Here is a 21,747-nt window from a genome sequence, read left to right as displayed (position 1 = left end):
TGGGGCTGAGTTGCAGCTGGCTCTTTGAGACAGAGTATGTACCATCTGGTTAGCATGATATCTATCCAGCTCACTTCTCCCATTTATGTAACTTGCTGCATCTCTGTGAGTGTTTAGATTTTCAACACTGGTTTATCAAGATCAAGAGATCAAGGATCAAGAGATCTTAATTATCTAAGCTTCTGGTTAGACCAAGTAAGAAAATGCATGATGAGAAAAGAAAAAGTATGATAAGTCTTAGTCTGGGTTTCTTCAAAAGTAGACCTTGAAAGAAGGATTCAAGTGCAAGTAGTTTATTTGGGGAGTGAACCCAGGAAACACTGGCAGGGAAACGCGGTAGAGCTGGAGAAGAGAAGGCAACCATAAAGAATGTAATGTCAAGCAAGTAACTGCCGTGGTCACCTGAAGCTTCATCCTCCTGGAGGATTGTAGGAGATAGTGTAAAGTAGGAGCCTCAGAGTCACCCCAGCAAGGGGCAAGAAAGTAGGAAAATTCATTTGCCATTTCCATCAGCTATTCGTTGATGGCTCTCAGAAGTAGCAAATCAGCATTTCTAGTCTTCCATGGCTGTGCGCAGATTGTCTCTAGAAGTCAGAGAAAGCTCTCAGGCAAACGTGCCCCAAATTGTAAATTAGTGCTATAAGCACTGAAATGTAAGACCCAGGGGGATATGTGAAGGGTACCAGCAGTACCAGCCACAACACGCTTCCAAGGAAAGGTACAATGATGATTTTGTCCCACAAAATAGAGAGGAAGCACTTGGTATTTGCTGACCAGCAACACAAACTTTCTCTCCTCATGATAATTGCTCACCCTCTGGAGCAAGTCCTAAAGTCCCCCAAATAGGCCTTCACTTCCTGCTGCTCACTTCTAGTTCCTGAGTAAAAGGATGTATCATCCAAACTGTCCAAAGCAAAAGAATTGTAAAGATACTAAGAGTGTCTTTTGAAGTTGACAATGGGCCTTCATCCCCTTATTCTTGGCTTGTATTTCTTTATTCCAAAGCGAGGACATTTAAGCACTTTCCATAGTGAGCCCATGATCAGAATCCAGATGTGAGTAGGCTGCCTTCATTTTTTGATTGCTAACAATGGTGAGTCATATGAGGATTGGATGTGACTCAAACATGAGCCCAGTGCATATGAATGCTTCAGTCATGCCAATGTTTCCTTTGGTGAGAATTCCTCCTAATGTCCAAGCATAGTGATATGTTTATAGTAATTTTTTCACTAGAATAGCAGAAAATTATGTTATGTAATTATTTACATTGATTTTCAATTACTAATTGATCCAATCCTGCTGCTATGACAACTGGCGGCACTCAGTTACCCGATGAAAACTGACTATAATCTCCTAAGAAATAAGGGCAATATTGCCAGCACTTAGAACCTGCCTGTAGACAGTAGGTTCTTGATGAGTCCCATTACTCATTCTTTGCTGTTTGGCACACCATAAGTGCTTAAGCATTGTATATTTGCTCCACATTTCTCTTCCTACCTTTCTCTCCTCCCTCTTTGCCTCAGTTTATCATTACAGGTGGAATCGGGGGTTCATAAAAGAACATTCTAGATGATGATATGTAGAAACAAGTTAAATGGGGTGGGAAACCACTAATTCCTTGAACATTAGGTGTCTAAGAAGGGATTTTTTTTTTTTTTTTTTAGGTCCAGTATGTTTTCCTGACCAGGGAAAGACTCTAAATGCCAACAAGCTGGGCTAGACATAATGCCACTTCAAGCCCTGGGTAGCCCTAATGTTCGATATTGACCCTTGGCTTATGGAACTTTTTGCCAAACTGATTTTCTCTTTGGGGAAACCTTCTTGTTGTGATTTTATTATGGTTAAACCATAATAGCACAGAAAATTATTAAATACATAGCAATTATATTCAGATTCAGTTACTCAAGAGAAAGCATACAAAGTCAATCCACATTGATGACACTGTTGATTATTATTGTGTACAATTGTCCAAGAAGAGTATGCCCATTTAGAATAGAGCCAAATAAAACAGGTGACCCTTGAACAACATAGGGGTTATGGGCACTGGCCCACCACACAGTTGAAAATCTGCATATAACTTTTGACTTACTACTACTAATTTAACTACTACTTAAATACTACTAGACTTCTTTTGACCAAGAGCCTTGTTGACAACATAAACAGTAGGTTAACCCATATTTAGTAGGTAGCATGTCATATGTATTTTATACTGTATTCTTACAATAAAATAAGCTAGAGAAAATAAAATGTTACTAAGAAAAATCACAGAGAGGAGAAAATATATTTACTATTCATTAAGTGGAAGTGGATCATCATAAAGGTTTTCATTCTTGTCACCTTCACATTGAGTAGGCTGAGGAAGAGAAGGGGCTGGTCTTGCTGTCTCAGGGGTGGCAGAGATGGAGGAAAATCCACGTATTAGTGGACCTGTGCGTTCAGTCCATGTAGTTCACAGGTCAACTATAGAACATTGATTCTCAAGTGGTATGGAAGATGTGAGTGTCAGTGAAGTTGTGGGCAGGGGAACTATAGTGAGAAAACATGCCAGAATCACCTGCATAACTTTTTCAAACGACAAGTCTGCTTACAGCCTGGTGCCTGATCGGGGAGTTCTGGTCTGATATGTCACTGAGCAACAACCTCTGGAATAAGGATGCTGTGCATGTCTAAAGAAAGCATAGGTTCTTCTCTCTGCTTATCCCAGGGTGGAGGGGCCTCCTGTTGGCAAGAGGTGCTCTGGACAGATCAGGACTGCCTTCCCAATGGGGGTATCATGTATTGCTCAGGAAGGCACGGAGCCAGTAGCCTCAATGAAGGGCAAGCCCCTCTTTGTGCAGACCCCACTGGTTATGGCTCTGAGGCTCACAGAAAGTTCCACTCACTGAAACCCCACCAGAAATGATCAGTCTCAATATAGTGTGAAAGAAGAGCTTCACTTAAAAACCATCATTAAAACTTTCACTCCCACTATCACTATGTTGTTAGCACCCTCAATTAAAGCAGAGATTTCCCTCCTGGAAATCACTATGATTCTGTTACGATCACTAGGTCCCTGATCGATGAAAATATTTTCCTTGAAAGAGGCAACATTCATCCAGAATTACCATTGGACCTATATTTCATATGAGGGATATTGCTTATAGCCTCTCATTGAGTACTACGCATCCATTATAATAATTCGTGAAAACCACTATAGGATGTTGATATTCTTATTCCTTTCTGCAGATAAGGAAACCTAGGTGCCAGTAAGGTTAAGAAACTTGCCCCCAAGATGTCATAGAGCTATTAGGTGTAAGACTCATCACTCATGTACACTAGTGTGGATTATCTCAAGCAAGCCATCATTACCTAGTAGGGAGGAAGGAATGGTCATAAGAGAGATGGGGCCAGCTCCAGCATTCTGTATGTGGGGGTTTTCGGGATGACAATCTGCTCGGGGCAAGGTGGAGGTGTTTTCTTTTTTTTGTTTGTTTTTTTTGTTTGTTTGTTTGTTTTCCCAGAAAATTCTCTTGGATGCTATGGTTACATTCAAACTCATATTTTAAAAAACTCGGTTGGAGTGACTTGAAGAGGAGATTGACAGAACTTATAGGGGAGTCTAAGATCACCAACCACCCCTGAGTAATGACCTTAAGCCACCATTAAGTTTATCCAATAGCATTTGTTTAAGCAGTTTCCATGTGCCAGGCTCTATGCTGGAAACACACAGTTGGCCTTTGCTTAAGTCACTCAAGAAAACCAGGCAGAAAGAAGTAGCACTGACCAAATTATATCATCATTTGAAAGGTGCCAATTCAGAAATATCCAAGATTCACAATAAGAGTACATCCTATGGCTTTCCTTTTAATGGTTCTAATCTAAATTATCATCTCTCAGGACTAGAGATTTTATTTTTCTCACAGAGTATGTGGTCTCCAGGCACACAGCTTGCATAAATCCTGAACACATTCCTCAAGGCTTTATGATTGTGTGTGTGTGTGTGCACACACACGCATCTGTGAAAGAGAACAGAGAAAGAGATGGACACAGAGAGAGAGAATGTTACAGGGAGGATGCATGACTCCCTGCTGTGATCTGACAACATTCAGGAAATTTAGAGTTAACATTCTTCCAGTCAGCAGTCACATAGGAGACTGGGCCTCAATCTCAGCATTCCTGGGCTGTCGTCAGCTTCACGATTTCAATGTGCCTCAGTGTCTGTTTTGTATTTAACTCTGCCCCACATATAACACCACAAGACCTGTCCGTGGTTTTGCTGTTAGAGAATGGTTAATATCTAAAGAGGGTGGGTGCCCTTACCAAGCACCCCCAGGGGAGATCTCAAGCTAGAAAGATAATGATCAGTTTCATGGAGAAACCCACACAAGCACAAACACCAGAAACTGATATTTAAACCCCGAACTCATAAGGGACCCCACGTTTTCACATTAGCTGGCTTTGTCTGTTTCTCCTCATCAGCAAACATATGCTCTCCATGGAACCAGCCCAGCCCATCTGAACCAGTTACTATTTCTGTAAGAAGTAGGAGGGGGAGGAGAAAGGGAGAATAAATTTTACATTACCATTCTCATGCAGTGCTATAAATATTTGCCACAGAAAGCCATGAGGTCTCATTTGCATGAATGATACCACAAAAGCCAACTGTGCCTCTGTGAACTAAGGCATCTCTCACTCTGTCCTGAGTGTACTGCTTAAATATTGGGGTGGGCTCTTTGATTACAGAGATTTTAGTTTGACTCCCAGCTTTGCAACATAACATTGTATGACCTTGAGAAACATTATTGACTTCCATTTCACAGTTTCAACTATCCCATTCTCTCACTACTGTCTTCTACCTGCCAATTCCCTGCCACCACCAGTAGTTCTACAACACTTTGACTTCTACCAAGATCTTGTTCTATTGATCTATACAAGTGTTTCACCATCCCTTACCTCTTGCATGGCCTCTTTTTATTCATTATTCATTTAAAAATTCCATGGCCATTCAGTAATTCTTCTCTTTAGTGTATTTTTAATTTCCTTGTCCCTCTCCTTTAGCATATTTGCGTGGCTAAATGACAAACCTAGTTGTGTCCACCTCTTTGCCTCTTCCTCACCTGAGCCTGTACAGTTAGATATGTTTGGAGAAAAACACATAATCTCACTGACTAGTCTCATTAAGTTTATGACTACCATCTTCAGTTGTGCCTTCTGCTGCCTGGCAACCACTCTGCCTCCCTGGCCAGTTCACTGTCTCATTTTCCTAGCTGAGGATCTCATAAGTCCTCTGTACTCTTAAACCCCCCACCCCCACTCTCCCTCTCAATTACTGGCTTTGCTTCCTGCTTTCCTGAGAAAAATGAAGAGAGAATTTCCACAAACTCCCACTTCCGCCTCTACCCATCTCCCTATATCTCATTTCTGTTAATGTGGATGAACATACTCTGCTCTCAGCTAAGCAAGCCTTGCCACTTCTTTCTCTCCTGCATCATTGGATTTTTTTTTTCTATATTCAAACCGTTCCCATACTAGCATGCTTTTATTCCGTTTTACTAAAAATCTTTCTTTTGACTCCACTTTCCTCTGTAGCTATATCCCCCATTTCTCCTTTTCCCTTTGTAGCAAAACTCTTTGAAAGAGCACTCTATGCAATAGTCACTATCTCTAGTTTCTCTCAACTTTTTCTTGAATACATTCAAATCAGGGGTTTGCTCCAATGAAAGCATTCTTAATAAGACCACTAATAACTTCCATGTTTCTAAATGCAACGATATGCACTCGGTAGATATTCTTCAACGATGAATGAATCACTCTAAACCTCATTTTCTTCATATGTAAAATGAAATAATATTTACTTTTGATATTTGTTGTGGGGACTGATGTACTATAGGCAAAGAATTTCGCAGAGTAAGTGCTAAATTATATATTAAGCAAAGGAAGTTTGCTACATTTTGAGAGGAAATATTTACCTGCAAAGACTCTGCAGCTTCTTTCAGTGCTGAACCTTCAGTGAAAGGTGTTGCCTATACCAGTAACCACCCCTTGCCCTTGCCCTTATGAAAAGATTTCCTCCCATTCCTCTAAAGACGGCAACTTTCATTTTCCTAGGTTGGATATTAAACTTTGATATGTTGGAAGATGTGAATATATGTTGTTTGCTGATGAAATTGTGGGGCTTCCTTCCAGTGAGGGGAAGGGCGAGACATCTGGGTTGAAGAGACATCGGCACACTGTGTTTGTTCATTAAATAGGACCTCCAATATATGTGCAACCATTTGAATATAATTGAAATCTCTTGGGGAAGAGAGAAAGAGAGAGGCATGCAAGGATAAATGGCTGAGAACTAGCACTGCACCTATTTGGTTGAAGACAGTAAAAGGACGGAATGGTCCAGCCAATCTCACTGACAAGTAGGTGAGCCAGGGGAAGGACTCTAGATTAAATATTTCTCTCCAAGACTCCCATCATACCCTGCTGGAGGGAATATGCATTCCTAAAACTTTTGGGGCCAATTTGACAATGTGTTTTTAAAAAGTTTGAAACATGCATGTTCTTTGATCTAGTCATTCAATTTCTAGGAATTTATTCTAAGGAAATAATTATAGATAAGCACAGAGGTTTAGTTACAAGACAGTTTGCTAAGACATGGCCCATACTATGGTTTAAAAAAACTAGAAAAATACAAATGTTCACCAATAAGGAATTGGTTAAATACATCATTTATTCAGTTTAATGATATTCAATGAAGTCATTAAAAATATGCTGGAGATTATATTACATGATGTTGAAATATGTTCACAGTACATTGTTAAGTGAAAAAATCAAGTTGCAAAACATTATGTAGAGAATGATTTACATTTTTTTAAGTTTTTAAGAAAAAAGTTTGAGAGACTTTGTAACTAAATAGTAATAGTGGTGGGATTACAAGTGATTTCCATTTTCTTCTTTTTACTTATTTATATTTTAAAATTTTTCTACAAGTGTGCATTACTCATGTAGTAAAAGTTAAATCCATAGAGAAAAGTTCTCTCTCTAGTCAGCATAGGACCTTTTTTTCTTTCTCTTGGCCCCTAATGATCATATGCAAATGGACCAAGACTGAAGATACACACAAGTTAATAGGCATACAGCAAGAGGGGAGTGACTTGATATTTTTAAAGAATGTCCATCCATCATTCATTTGCCAAACATTGATGTGTGGACCGTGTTTGGCACTATACAAGTATCTAGCCAGCAATGAGATTAACGTGGCCTCCCATCCTCATGTAGTTTTTCATTTAGTAGAGAAAACAGATAGTAAGCAAATAATTATGCAAATATGGGAATTATTACAGAAGAAAAATTTAGTTGTAACAGAGCACATAGAAGGATTTAACCCAGTCTGCAGGGTGAAACTCTTCGGGTTTTAGCTACATGGGAAGGAGCACTCCGGACTGATTTCTGCCTGTCTGATTTCTCCCATGATGTGTCTAAGGGAAACTGCCAGTGTGATCGGACTGGACAATGTCCTATTGCTGGTCTCTGGAGTTATAATAGTATAACAGTTCCCAGCCATTCACACTTACCATATCAGGAGCCAGGAGACCTGCCTGGTTCAAGTCTCAGCTCTGCCGCTTCTAGCTGTGTGACCTCATACCAGTCACTTCATGTCTGGTTTTACTCTCAATATCTACAGAATGAGCTGATTGGTTTAGACAACTCAACAACAACAAAAATTCTGGGACTGTATGACTTCAGAGGGCCAGAAAGACTCACAAGAGAGGGAAGAGACCCTGGCTTGGGAACAGGTCCAAGGGTAACTAACCCACCTTGGTTAAGGTGGGGTGGGAAAAATTAGAGAAGATTCCCAGAAGGGGACTCGGGTCTTGAAAGATGAACAGGAATTTGCCAACACGGGATCCTGAGGCTGGGGCCAAGGCCTGAGTGTTTGTGCAGCAGGAGCCCAATTGAGGTACAGGGAGAGGGGCCACCGAAAATGAGTGTGGAGAGAGGATTTTGCTCTAAGACAAAGCAGAACCATCAATGTTTGAAGTAAAGAACTAATAGAAACAGATCTGCCTATGGTGTTGAGGACATTTGAGAGGGCCAGGCTGGAAGCAGGCAGACCAGTGAGAAGACTGTCGGAACAGTGCCCAGACAGAGTGAGACACAAGAGGAGGAGATGGGAGAGAACATGACACTGGACACTGCAGGTGGAGGCGGGGCTCAGCGGCCAGCTGACCAAATGCAGGGAGGCTGGCGCGTGGCCTGGTCGACCGGACAGACTTATGGTAACCACAAGGAGGAATCGGCTTAGGGTGGGAGAAATTATGGATTCCACATTAGTCACATTCAGTTTGAGATGCTGTTCAGAAGCTGAAGCAGAGATTTCCAACAAGGAGTTAGATGTACAAAAGCCAAAGAGGTAGGTCTGTGTGGAAGACATATTTGAAAGCCTCAGCTTATTACCCATTCCTTAAAATCATGAGTATAGGCAAGACCACCAGTGAGGAAATGGGACCAGCGATGAACTTCAGGAAACCAATATTTAAGGAATACATGGAAGAAAGGGAGTCAACAAAAGCGAAGCTCGAAACAATGGCCCAAGAGAGACAGAGACAGAGACAGACAGAGAGAGAGAGAGAGAGAGAGAGAGAAATAAAATAACTGAGTTGGTTTACTCTTTAGTTTCTTTCTTTCTTGTTAGAGGACCAAATGCAACATCACATTTAGTTATCTGGGGAGAAGAAGGGTCCTTTTGAGTGTGTCCAGGTAGGGATGAGGGAGAGGTGGAATATGGGGAGTTTGTGGGGTGGTGGGGGGAGATGAGGTAACTGGGCATTATCCCTCTAGCCCAGGGTGGATTGAGGGCTGGGGGAAGAAGGCTGTGCAACACCATACACTCCTAGAAAAAGAGAGATGGGATATTTCACCTGGAGAAAGATATTTGTTGTTTAGTTTATGACACAGGTGGAATCATCATTAATCCCTGGGACAGAGAACCATCTCCTTCTAGCAAGTTCTCCTTGAGGCAATTTCAGATTCAAGTCTGGAAGGGATCGATTCAAGTTATCTAGATATGCTTTGGCTCTAAATAGAGCCAGAATCAACATATTTTTAGGGATGAGCCTAAGATCCACATTCATCAGCGAGAAGCCAGCACCTGCAGGCAGGCCCTGATTCGGTAAGAGTCAGCCCACCCTGCATATAAGCCATGGCACCTACGGCCACGGGAGGGAGGCTGGGTGGGATTCTCTGAACTTCTCCCTGGACAGGCGGTCATATGTCATATAGGGTTATCTCCCCTCACAAGAGTGAAGTGATGTCTAATTTCATGATCTGTGCAATTTGACCTTCAGGAAAGAAACTTAAGCAGAAGTGGACTGTGGATTTAGAGGAGAAGGATGGTAGTGTGGGTATCAAAACCAACCCTTTGTCTGTGCCGTGCAATCCGAAGAACGAGGATAACTGCCCAAGTATGAGCTGATAGGAATGCCTTTTGTCAACAATTGTTTAGTGGCTCTGCTAAGGAGGCAGCTCCCATGGTTAATGACCCACAGAGTAATAACACTGCATACACTTAAGTGCTAATAGTGCACTGAGGAGAATTCAACAGCATTTTCGGGAAGAACAAAGTGATTTTCAGGCCTTCAGGATTTGCTACGGACACTCAGATAACGTGGCTTTTCTGACTGGGGAACGAAAACCATCCAACACATGGCCCTTCCTGCCACCTGAGATATGAGCCAGGCACCAGGCTGCACTCTCCCCTCCAGGCTGTTTCTCTGGAAATAGAGACCCCTCTCTTCCCCACAATATGGTTTGTACTCCCTCTTCTGCCCTCTGAGCCCCACCCCTCAGGACCTTTGTCCTTGCAGTTCTCTTTGCTTGAACTCTCTTCCCTCAGATACCCCTCTGGCTCACCTACTGTCTTTGAGTGTCTGTCCAGTTGCCACCTTACTTTTATGTGACTTAGAATGGCAAATCCAATTCTAAAATGGCAGCCTGCCAAACTGGCTTGGTTTCTAGTTTATCTCACTGTCATGCATATGGAGACCCTAAAACACATCACAATGACTCACAGACTGAAACTCTGTCCCTTTCTCTGTTTCAGCTCATAAAGCCAGTCACACAAGGCATTTTTTTGTATAAGAAAGTTCACTCAAGTTTCAAGGAAGATGGATGTCATCATGGTTTGCATCACAACAGGGCAAACAAGTTTTATATTCAGGACAGTGTATAATGAACTCATACATTGAACATTAGAGATCCCTATTTGTGAGTGCTTTTGGCCACTCACCTCTGGGGAGATTTTATGAGCCAATTTAATCCCATTGAACAACTCTGCCTTCTTTTCATGCTTCTGTCTTCTCTCTCCCTTCCCTCAGTCTCTACGATCTCTTTCTCTTCCCATCCCGTTTTTACCCCACTTAGGAACTCAAATTTTTTTCTCATTCTACTATGAAGAGCAATTCAGTTCTCTCCAGCTCCTATTCACAACCTCCAGGCCCATTTTTGTAGATCTAAGCCCATTAACATGCACATCAGAATGAAAGGGACCTTCATTGAACAAAACCCCATCTTCCTCTGACTGCAACTGCACCTGTTAATAATAATAGCTTATTTCTGTTCTCATGGAAAAAAAAAAAGGTTCAGTTTTAACCTATAAAGTAGGACAGCTGGTGGGTCCATTCTGCTATTAAAAACAAGAAGTCCTTTGTATGAGTTTATTATACATTGTCCTGAATATAAATGTGGTGGCTCCACAGGGAAAAGTTCTAGGAGACAGATAATTTGGCAAATGTTACAGTCATCTAGGTAATAATGTCATCAGTGACCCCAGGTGAAGGAGATAATAGCACAAGACACCCAGACAAGTCAGCCTCAGAGAAGGGAGAGATTTACTTGAGAGTCTGTTTATGTGCTTTACAGACCAAAGGTACCAGGAGCACATTCCTGCATCCCCTTGGCAGAGGTTCTGAGCAGCCTGTGATGCTCAGCACATAGTAGGTGCTCAACAAATATCATAGATTGAGGGCCAGGCACGGTGGCTCACGCCAGTAATCCCGGCACTTTGGGAGGCCGAGGCAGGTGGATCACTTGAGGTCAAGACTTCAAGACCAGCCTGGCCAACATAGTGAAACTCTGTCTCCACTAAAAATATAAAAATTAGCCAGGTGTGGTGGGCATCTATAATCTCATCTACTCAGGAGGCCAAGGCAGGAGGATTGCTTGCACCCAGGAGGCAGAGGTTGCAGTGAGCTGAGATTGCACCACTGCACTCTAGCCTGGGCGATAGAGTGAATGAGATTCCATCTCAAAAATAAAATAAAATAATAGAATAAAATAAAATCACGGAGTGAATGGAGGACTGAAGGAACGGATGGCCCCATTCACTGAGTAAGTTCCACCACAGCAGGTGTTTTAATAATGCACCAGTAGGAAAGTATAGCAGAAACGATTCCATATGGATGTGGACAGTCTGCATTTTCTACAGCACAGGCAGAGACAGGACCGTGCAGGACAGCGCCAGGACAGCTGGGACATAAGACACATTTGGCTTTAACACTTCCTAAGAAAGAAATGGATCTGGACAGGCTCAGGCATGAGTAAGTGCATTCTCAATTCTCCTTCCAATCGTTGCAAACCAACGGCATGATTGTATTTGTCTGGGATTCATTTTCAAAAAGCATAACAAGAATCATATATGGACCTGAACCAGGGCAGACTAATGAATATTGATTTTTTTCCCTTCTGTCTGAAATCTGAATATCTCTCTTTGGTAACATTGCTCATTTCATTCTTCTCAGATGCTGGCTGAAGCATGGGCTTTGGAATCAGACAGAATCTGGATTCACCACTTATTGATCGGGTAATCTTGAACAAGTTACTTAATCCCTCTGAGCCCCTGTGTCATGAGTTGGAAACTAGAGAGAACTGTGTAGCTGAGAGAATTATTGTGGAAATAAATAAGACATCTGTGAAAGTACCTAAGCAGAGTTCTGACCATATTGGGTGTTCTCCGTAAGTCATAGATCCACTGAATGAACAATTAATAAAGAAATTAGCATTGCTTCTCAATGTTCCAAAATGTTGCTGCGATAAGGACACGTGCAAAGTACTACAGACACAAGAGAGTACCTCTAAGTCTGTCTCAGGGCACAGGAAAGGCTTTGGGCAGGAGGTGGCCAGTGAGCATGTGTGTGCATGTGCGTGTGTGTGATACTGGGTAGGGAGTGATCATTTCTGAAGCTGGAATTCAAACCCAGGCGTATGTCTAACTCTACAGATAGGGGAGCAGAGGGGGATCCCGTGGAAAAAAGCAAAGGGCATTCAGGCAGAAGGCACATCATACAGAAGAACCAGGTGAGTTGAAAGTATTTTACAGACTCTAGAAATAAAGGAAGTTTCATGTGAAAGAGAAAAAAAGGTGGGTGGTAGGTGGTGAGGCTGGAAAGGGAGGCAGGGACATCTCAACATGTGGGGACAGGTTGTGCGGTAGCAACTGACACGGCAAGGTCTGTGTGTAGTGGGAACACTGGCAGATCGTAGAGGCTGGCTTAGAGTGGGGAGAGGCTGGAGACCAGGAGATTTATCATCATCATTCAATTGAGTCATTAATACTAAAAACAACTATTTTTTATTGAGCTCCTGTAACCTGCCAGGCAGGGCACTTAGACAGTTTTCATGTTTCATCTCTGGCCCCACAACAACTCTATGAGACAGACACAATTATCCCCAATTTACAGTTAAGAAAACCAAAATGTTGAGCAGTTAAGGAATTTGTCCAAAGTCATATAATAAATAATTTCTGAAGCTGAAATTGAAACCCAGATGTGTATCTAACACTCAAGTCTGTGCTGTCCTGCGTCTCCTGGTCAGCAAACATTTGGAAAAGCGAGCCCCAATCCTCAAACCACAGGCTGCTGGAGCAAGACTCTGCTCTGATGGTGGCTGCCTTCCTGCCTGTTTTTGACCCCCATTTATGGCTGTGGGGATCTGCCCAAATGGAGTGACAGTGCCCCCTCAATCCCTACATATCCGATGCATACAAATGTGCACACAGACACACACACACACACCATATTTTGACTCCGATTGCTGCTCTTGCTTGAAATACATCCTAATTCTGTCTCACTTCTTGGACACCAGGCTTTTGCTGAGTCTTCCCTCAGCATCTGCAGTTCTAACTATCCCCTCCTGCCTGCTCCACCCTAGGGGAGGCCCAGATTCTTCATCCTCTGTCCTCCCAGTCTGGCCATTCTGAAATAACGTTTAGTCCTTTCCACATTGCAGGATGGCAGAAGGAACAGAGAAGAAGGCAGTGCATGGTTAACTGGAAGTGTGGCAGGAAGAGGAGAGCAAACAAGTGACAACAGACTTGCAGCTCTTGATTAAAGCTAGCTCAAATAAGATAAATCACTACATAGATCATTTTTAATGTAAAGGGCTTTTCTTATTTTTACCCTAAAAGGACCACACCAAAAGCGGCATAGAGGTATTCCCAGGCAAAAGAGGCAGCGTATTGAGTGGGAAGACATTGTGAGGCCGAGCACCTGAATGGAAGCTGCCAACCAGCCCACCTCCCTGCCTCCCACCCTTGCTAAAGTTATTCTCTAGTAAATAGCCCTCCCACGTGGATTAGCACCCATTGAAGGGTGACTGATTATCAGAAACAAACCAGCATGGGACCTCTACTTACACAACTACAGAAAAGGAGGAAAGAAACTGATCAAACACAAATATAAAGAACAACTTTCCAAAAATGACACCAAACAAGCAAATTTCACTTTGCAATGGACATCATCAACTAAGTAGAAGGAAATGTATGCTTTTGAAGAAAGATTTCAAAAAAGAAGTTTAAAAAGAAAGAATAAGGAAGAGAAAGTAAGGCAAGACAGTGGATAGTGAGCAAGAAAAGTTCAGGAGAAAAGTTGAAGAAAGAAGTAAAGCCATCAACATTCGAAACAGCAAAATATTAGAATAGACACTAATTGAAAAACATAAAGACATGGAGGACTGGCTTGAAATAAAAACATACATATAAAAATATTATCAAATTATGAGATAAAAGTAATTAGACAGTAAATTACTGGTATGCCAGTAGAAGACAGACTAAAGAGAACAAATTTTGAATCAGAGTTAGGAAAATGTAAGAACAGGACAATGAGAACAAAAAAATTCAAAAATACCTGAAAAGAAAATTACCATGAAATAAATAACAGAAATCTAGAATTTATACAGATTAAAATGGCATATTATAGCTCAGAAAAAATAGTGATACAGAAAAACCAGCTCTAAGATATAGCCCAATGAAGTTTTCGGACTTCAAGAACAATAAAAGAATTCAATGAAATTCAGCATTCCTTATCTCCCACACACAAAAATTCCCCTATGGGGAAAACTGATGGTTCCTCCATATTCAGTACTAGAAAATAATGTGTGACTCACATTTTCTTTCAAGTGTAAAGACAGCAGATAGAATTTTTCAAGTACGCAAGAGATCAGGAACAAAACGCCTATGTGTCCTTCTGTATAAACTAGGTATAACTAAAAGGTGCTTCAAAACTGATATAAAATAATCAATATATAAAATGAGCAGAAAAATACAGAAAATATTTCATTTTTAATTTATATTAAGAAAACATCTAGAAATAAACTTAAAAAGAAAATGTGCAAGACATATGAAAAAAACCCACAGGAAGAAATCTTTGCTGAAAACCAATAAAGCTTTAAATAAAGAAAAAGTTATGTTTTTACAGATACACTCCCCATTTTAAGGATCATAATGCTTCCTAAATTAGTGTATAACTACAATTTTATCACAATCAAAATACTAACAGGCATTTTTTTAGAACTTGCAAGCTGATCTTAACATACAAAAGAAAAACTTAACATGGGGACATAGCCAGAAAATTTATTAAAAAAAAAGAAGCACAAAAAAGGGGGGGAATGGCTCTAAATTACTAAAATGTCTCCAGTAATTTATAAAATTTGATGCTTTCACAAGTGTAGATAAGCAGATCAGTGGAATGGAATAAAGAGTCTAGAAGCAGACACAAACACACTTGTAAAGGAAGCCCATTAATGGAGTTTAGATGACTGACTGGCTATGTAGAAAACGTAGCGCCAAATTCCTCTTCCTACCTCCTTTCTTCCACCGAAAATACATTCCTGATTGGTCAAAGATTTAAGTTTCAAAAATGAAACTATGAAGTAACTAGGGGAGGAGATGAAATATTTAAAATATAATCTGGCAGCAGTGACATTCTAAGTATGACATGAAAACCCAAATCTATGAATTTCACTTAATAAAAAATTTAAATTTTCATATGGCAAAATCCACTACAAATAGACTCAGAAGACAAACGATGAATCAGGAGGAATATTTACAGCACAGGTCACTGGCAAAAGGTGAATTTCCTTAATATCTAGAGTTTTACATATTAATATATTAATTTACATGTTAGCAAGACCAACAACTCAATTGAAAAATGAGGAAGGATATGAACAAGCAATTCATACAGAAAAAGTAAAAGAATACCCCCTTAAAATATGAAACGATGATTATATTGCTCATAATTGAATGAAATTTTCATTATGATGAGATATCATTTTTACCTATCAGACAGGGAAAGATTAAAGCATCAGATAATACCTACCATTAGCAAGGTTGCGAATGGGTGCTACAACACTGTATGCTAGCGGGGAACGTGACAGGGGAATTTGGGAATATTAACAGGATAAAATTACAAACATAAAAATGCTGTGTTCAGCACTCTTTTTAATAGCAACATTTTGCAGGCAACCTAAATGTGCAATAAAAGAAGAATGGTTACATTATGATAAACTCAGACAAAAGACTTTCATATGGCAGTTAAAAAAATGAAGTGCTGATGTGTAAATATCTCTTAGATTGTTAGTTTTAAAAAATTTGCAGAACAGCAAGTATAAAATGAACTCATTCAAGGGCAATGCTAAAGAATATATACTATATCCTTTACTTATATGCTTGCATATGCATAGATTTCTGGAGAATTATACACGAAACCATTTCTAACGTTCACCTTTGGTGAGTGGGCTGAGGAAGTGGGAGAGCAGAAAGGCCCACACTTTGCACATAAAGTGCCATGTGTGTCAATTTTATAATTTAAACAACATCTATAATTAAAAATGGAGTAAAAAGAAATTAATTTTATGGAGGAGAACAATGTTTTTATATACATTCCAACTAGTACAGCACTCTATCACCCTTCCTATTCCCTAGAGGGACATTGACACCACACATTTTTATCTCACTTGGCTCATTTGACAGTAACAAGAATTTTGCTGGACACAAACTGAAGAAGTTTGGGAGAGAGGCCCATAGACAGAGGGCAGGAGTGAAGAAGGCACTTTACATTTTACCAAGTTATAAAAATTAGCAGCTTGATTTTTTTACTCAAAAAATACTTAGGGAAATAAATTTATATATCGCATTAGGATTAAATACTCAAGGTCACCATCAAAAAGTCCCGAGACCAATTTGAATATACTTCCATCCTCAGCCAAATTGTGCTAGGTTCTGGGGCTATGAGAATAATAAAACACATTCTCTCTCCACAGGCAATTCTAAGGCTGGTAGGAAAGGATAAGAAACAATTTAAAAATGATTCAGTAAGTGTTACTATAGCTGACACTTACAGGAGAACTCAAAGCGAGAAATGGTATACGAAGTAGAATCAGAGCTCCTTAGCTCACCATATGGGACTGGGATGAACTATTCTCCCTCACTCACCAACGCTTCTCATCAGAAGCTTAAATAAGGGGGGAGAGAGGCCCAGTCTTTATTTTACTAACATAACCCATGATCCCTCTCTACAGAATTTCTTTCCAAGCACAGTGTGTTTCATGAAAAAAACAAACAAAAACAAAAAAGAAAAGAAAATCTTGCATAGCTTTTTTTTTCTTTTTCTTTTTCTTTTTTCAGAAGGGGAATTTCCTCTATACCCTTCATGAAAATTTTTAGGATTAGATTCTTCCTGCACTAGAACTCTCAGATCAAGGCATCCTGCACCCAACATATAGGAATCAAGGTTACTTACCAAAGAGGACTTAGGAGCTGATATGTTATTGTTTGAAAAATCTATCATTGATTGACAGGCCAAGAGATTCCATTTCTGCCTGAATAATAAGAGTTTAAGTTCACAGAACACTCTCAGAAATGATATCTTATTTGATTGACACAATGCCTATAAACTAGGTATTAATAGTATTCTCCATCTGATAGATAATTCCAAATAAAGGATTAAAGAACCTACCTTATTTCATTTAAACCACATAAAACTGTGTAAAGCAGTTGTTAGTTATTTTCTTTCATAGATCAGGATTTTTGCTAATAGTGTTGGTTAGGAGCAAGACAAGCCAAAATGCCTAGATTCCATTCCCAGTTTTGCCACTTAATGACTGTGTGACCTTGAGCAAGTTGCTTAACTTCTCTGTGCCTGAGTTTCTGTACATGTAAAAATGAGATGATGATACTTTATGGGGTTATTGTGAGGACTAAATGAGTTAATAGATGAGAAGTACTTGGAACAGTGCCTGGTACATAGGAAGTATTGTGAAATTGTGAGGTCTTACTCTGAACCTAGAGGTTTAGATTATTTCTGTTTTGTTTTGTTTTGTTTTATTTTTTTGAGACAGAGTCTCACCCACTCTGCTGCCCAGACTGGAGTAGCTGGGATTACAGGCATGTGCCACCAGTCAGCTAATTTTATATTTTTAGTAGAGATGGAGTTTCACCTTGTTGGCCAGGTTGGTCTTGAACTCCTGGCTTCGAGTGATCTGCCTGCCTCGGCCTCCCAAAGTGCTGGGATTACAGGCCTGAGCCACCGCACCCAGCCAAGATTTAGATTCTTGATTTGCATTTCACCGTACTGTGGTTTCCCAGAGAGTGTGTTTGTGGAATGTTACTAGTCTTTATGGGGAGAAAATTAAAGAGGATCATATTGTCAGACATATTTGGGAAGTGTTACATTAGATGAAATTGAATAGCTCTCTTCTTTATAATACCACCCAGAGCATTTAATAAATTTATGGTGAATGTGAATCTCTTTGGAGGGTTTCCCATCTAAACACTGGCACTGAGGCATTTCCTTCCTCACTGTCTTTGACCTGCTGGCTGCAAAACTCTCTTTTTGGAGATGGAGGACTTACACGCATCCTTGGTTTTTGAATGGTCAAGGGCATTCACAGGGGAAGTTTCACTGAGGCCTGGCCATGTCATAGGGTCCTGGCTGGCTTTCTGCTGTGAGTGATCCACTGGCAAAATACAGACAGCATAGATAGAAGGCCTGCACCTCTCAGAGACAAGATCGAAAGCCAATATCCTCTTTTCCTGGTGAGTGTGGTGCTCCCTACAATTGTAATGAAGGACTGCATGTCACAGGGTGACCATGCACTCTGTGACTTCCCTGAATAGACATCAATGATACTTGCTGCCCTCTCCCCCGCCCTGAGGAGATGTCTCCTGTGGGTAGATAGAAGGGGCGTTGGCTAAAGATCTTCTCTTCCTCCAATCTCTCTTCAGTTCAAGTGGCCTGAGGAATTGTAAACTTTGCTGAAGATGGAGTAGAGAGAAAAAAATTGAGTTTTATATGACATTAGGCCTGGAAAGATGGGTGGGGAACTTGAGAGAATCGAAAGTCTATAAAAATGTAACCAAAGTTTGTGAAATTCTTATAGTTAGCAAAGCACTTTGATTACATCAACTCCTTTGAGTCGCTGGACATTGCTGGAAGTTGTGTGCTTAGCCTGCCCATCTTATAACGAGGTAATGAAAGCCTAGTGGGATAAGAGACCTCTCTAAAGCCACATAGCTAGAGGTTGGCAGGGCTAGGACCAATAACCAGATCCTGACAGTCCAGAGTTATTGCTCTTTGACCCACGCTGTGGTGCCAGGCATGAGAGTGCAGGGTTATTGGAGGAGGAGAGTAGAGAGAGCTGGGAGTAGAAGAGGAAATAAAAAATAAAAATGGGAAGGCAGCTTCTCCAGAGCATTGCCTTAGGACAGGCTCTGAGTAGAGCTGCCAGCCCTACATGTTTGATAAGACAAAACCTGCCAAGAGTGAAAATCCATCCTGCTGAGGAGTTTAAAAAATAATTTCAAGCCGGAAATTGCATTTTATCTTTTCATTCCCTTAAGTCCAAAATTCACCTCCCTGCAATTGCCTTGATTAAAAAAAAAAAAAAAAAAAGATTCCAGCATCACAGTTCAACACACAGAGTCAAAAGTCCCTGTGCATTCATGCTGAAAATGGCCAATTGAATTGGCACGTCTTGCAATGAGACAGGAGACTGCACATCTATTAGGCATCAGAGCCCATTTTCATCATTCATTATTATTGGAGAAGAAAGAGATTTTTGCTCATGCACAGACAGAGGATAATACTGATTGCTATGGTAAGATATCCAGGGACTGGGAGCTGACTATCACTTGTTTCTTGGGGAATAGTCTTCTTTAAAGTTAAGGGCCAGGAAGACAAAGATAATAGCTACAAAGAAATTTTCTAAGCACTGTTTCTTCCCAGAGACCCATAGACATAATCAGAAAGAGGACTATATTATGATAAAAGAGAGCACTGGCTTTGCAGTCAGGCCAGGTTTAAACCCTACCTTCCCGTTGACAAGCTGTATGACCCTTGGCAAGTTATTTCTACTGTCTGAGCTTTGATTTCCATACTCCATAGGTTTTATTGTGAGACTCAAGCATAATAGCCTATGTTATCAATAATGGCTTAAACCTACACACTCAATCAATTATATTTGTTTTAATCAAAGTCATCATAATTCAGTAGGAAATGAGAAACCTTGGTTAGGGCAAATATTAATAAACCCAGCTGTCTGATAAGAGCCATTGCGATCAGCAATAGACTAAAGCAGAAGCTGGTGAAAGTCAGAAGTGAGCAGAAGTTAGACTGGCACCTTGGTTCATTCGCGTTCTCCATTCTATCAGCCCCAGAACCTAAGGCCTAGGGAGCCAGGGCAAGGGTGGAGCCTCTGATTCACAGCTGACCATGTGCCAGCTCCACCTGAGAATGTTGACAGAGTAAACTAGTCAAAGAGGCAGGCCAGGGGACACCATGCCTCTCATGGTACCTTCCAGAAACATGTCCTGGAATCCTGGCAGGCTGAGGGTCCACAATGCCTAGCAGGAGCCTGTTGCTAAGGGGGTGAAAACTAGAACCAAAACAAAGAGGCAGGCAGGGGATGGGCCGCTATGGAGTCAAGACAATGCTTTTTTTCAGCTCATCCAGAAGCAGATCAAGCAGAGGAGGTTGCTGAGGGCCGTTTCTGTTAGAAAAGCACCTCTCATGCTATCATAATCAGGCCCATTAAGCTATCATGAATATTACAAAGCACCTTATGTGACCAGCCAGGGTTAGGTGCATGTGAATAGTTGGAGGGCCTCATCCTCTATTTACGTTAAGTTAGTTCCTTGCAAAGCTAGACTTCATAGCCTGGCCCCTTACAGAACCAATTTTCCTGAGTTATGGTCCAATGCTAATCTCAAGGCTCTTACTGAGAGCCTAAGAAAAACCCCAGAAAATCTGCTTCCTACACTGGTCATTATGTTATTTAATATTCTTTTAAAAAAGTAAAACAACTCTTGTTTGGCAAATGCCTTTTAGAGTTAACAGATACAGTAGAAAGGCCATAGGTTTTGTGACTAGGGACCTGGATTGGAATCCTGGCTCTCCATACACTAGGGACACTCTGACAAGTGGAGGAATCTTATTTCTTAATGGAGATAGTAGCACCTTCCTGGAAGGGTGTTATAGGAATTGCAGAGTTCACTGGATGTTTACAATGCGCAATGCACCCTGCTAGAGCTTTATAAGCACCTCACTAAATTCTTACAGCAAACTTATGAGCCAGGGATTATTATCTCCACCCTATCTGCTTTCCAAGTGCACGGATAAGGGATCACCTGCATTGCATTAGGTAAATTACCTGGAATCTCCCAGCTAGTTGGGGAGGGAGGGGCAAAGGTGATGTAGGTGAAAGCTCTTAGGAGTTACTGAATGGGCGCCATAGGATCATCAGCTACCTTTTCCTGCTTCTCTTAAATACCTGAAATCTTCCCTTTTGAATGACAGAAAGACTGAGTGTTGGTCTCTCGTGGTTTTTTTTTTGGCCGGGGGCCGGGGCGGGGGGGGGGTTGTTTTTTGTTTTTTTCCTTTTTGCCTCTTGAGCAGTTTCAACTTAACACTCATTAACAGTAACTGTTTCATGAATATTTTATTCCCCCAATTTTTTCATGGTTTTAAATTTCCTATTTTAGAACCTCTATTACAGCAACGTTTGTTGGAATCGATTTAATAACCCTTTGAAAGCAGATAAACTACAAATCCAGGGTCTGTAAATGGGCTACTAGCTGTTGGATGGACACAGCCCTAATTTAAAAATAGGTCACTTTTTTAAAAAGTCAAACATACTAGAATGCTTGGATTCAAATGATGACTAAAACCTCCAGAGCCTAAACATACATTTCAATGATAAATATTCCAAAAATCTTGAATGGCTCCTTCTCAGGAATTGCCACTAATATCTATGGTATCATTTTCCCATCCTTAAAATGATGGCAAATTCACATTTGGGATGTGGGGTTTAATTTTTGGAAACAGATAAAAGTCATTCAGAAATAAAGTTGTTGACTAAGATGAATGATTAAACTGGGAAATGTGGGCTTTGGTCTAATGCCAGATCACTATTTGAAATATGAGACTGATGATCCTTCTCACAGCATTT

Source organism: Nomascus leucogenys, chromosome 15, assembly GCF_006542625.1.
Source record: "Nomascus leucogenys isolate Asia chromosome 15, Asia_NLE_v1, whole genome shotgun sequence".
Classification (NCBI taxonomy): domain Eukaryota; kingdom Metazoa; phylum Chordata; class Mammalia; order Primates; family Hylobatidae; genus Nomascus; species Nomascus leucogenys.
The sequence above is the reverse complement of the archived record's forward strand: the minus strand, read 5'-3'. Positions refer to the sequence as shown.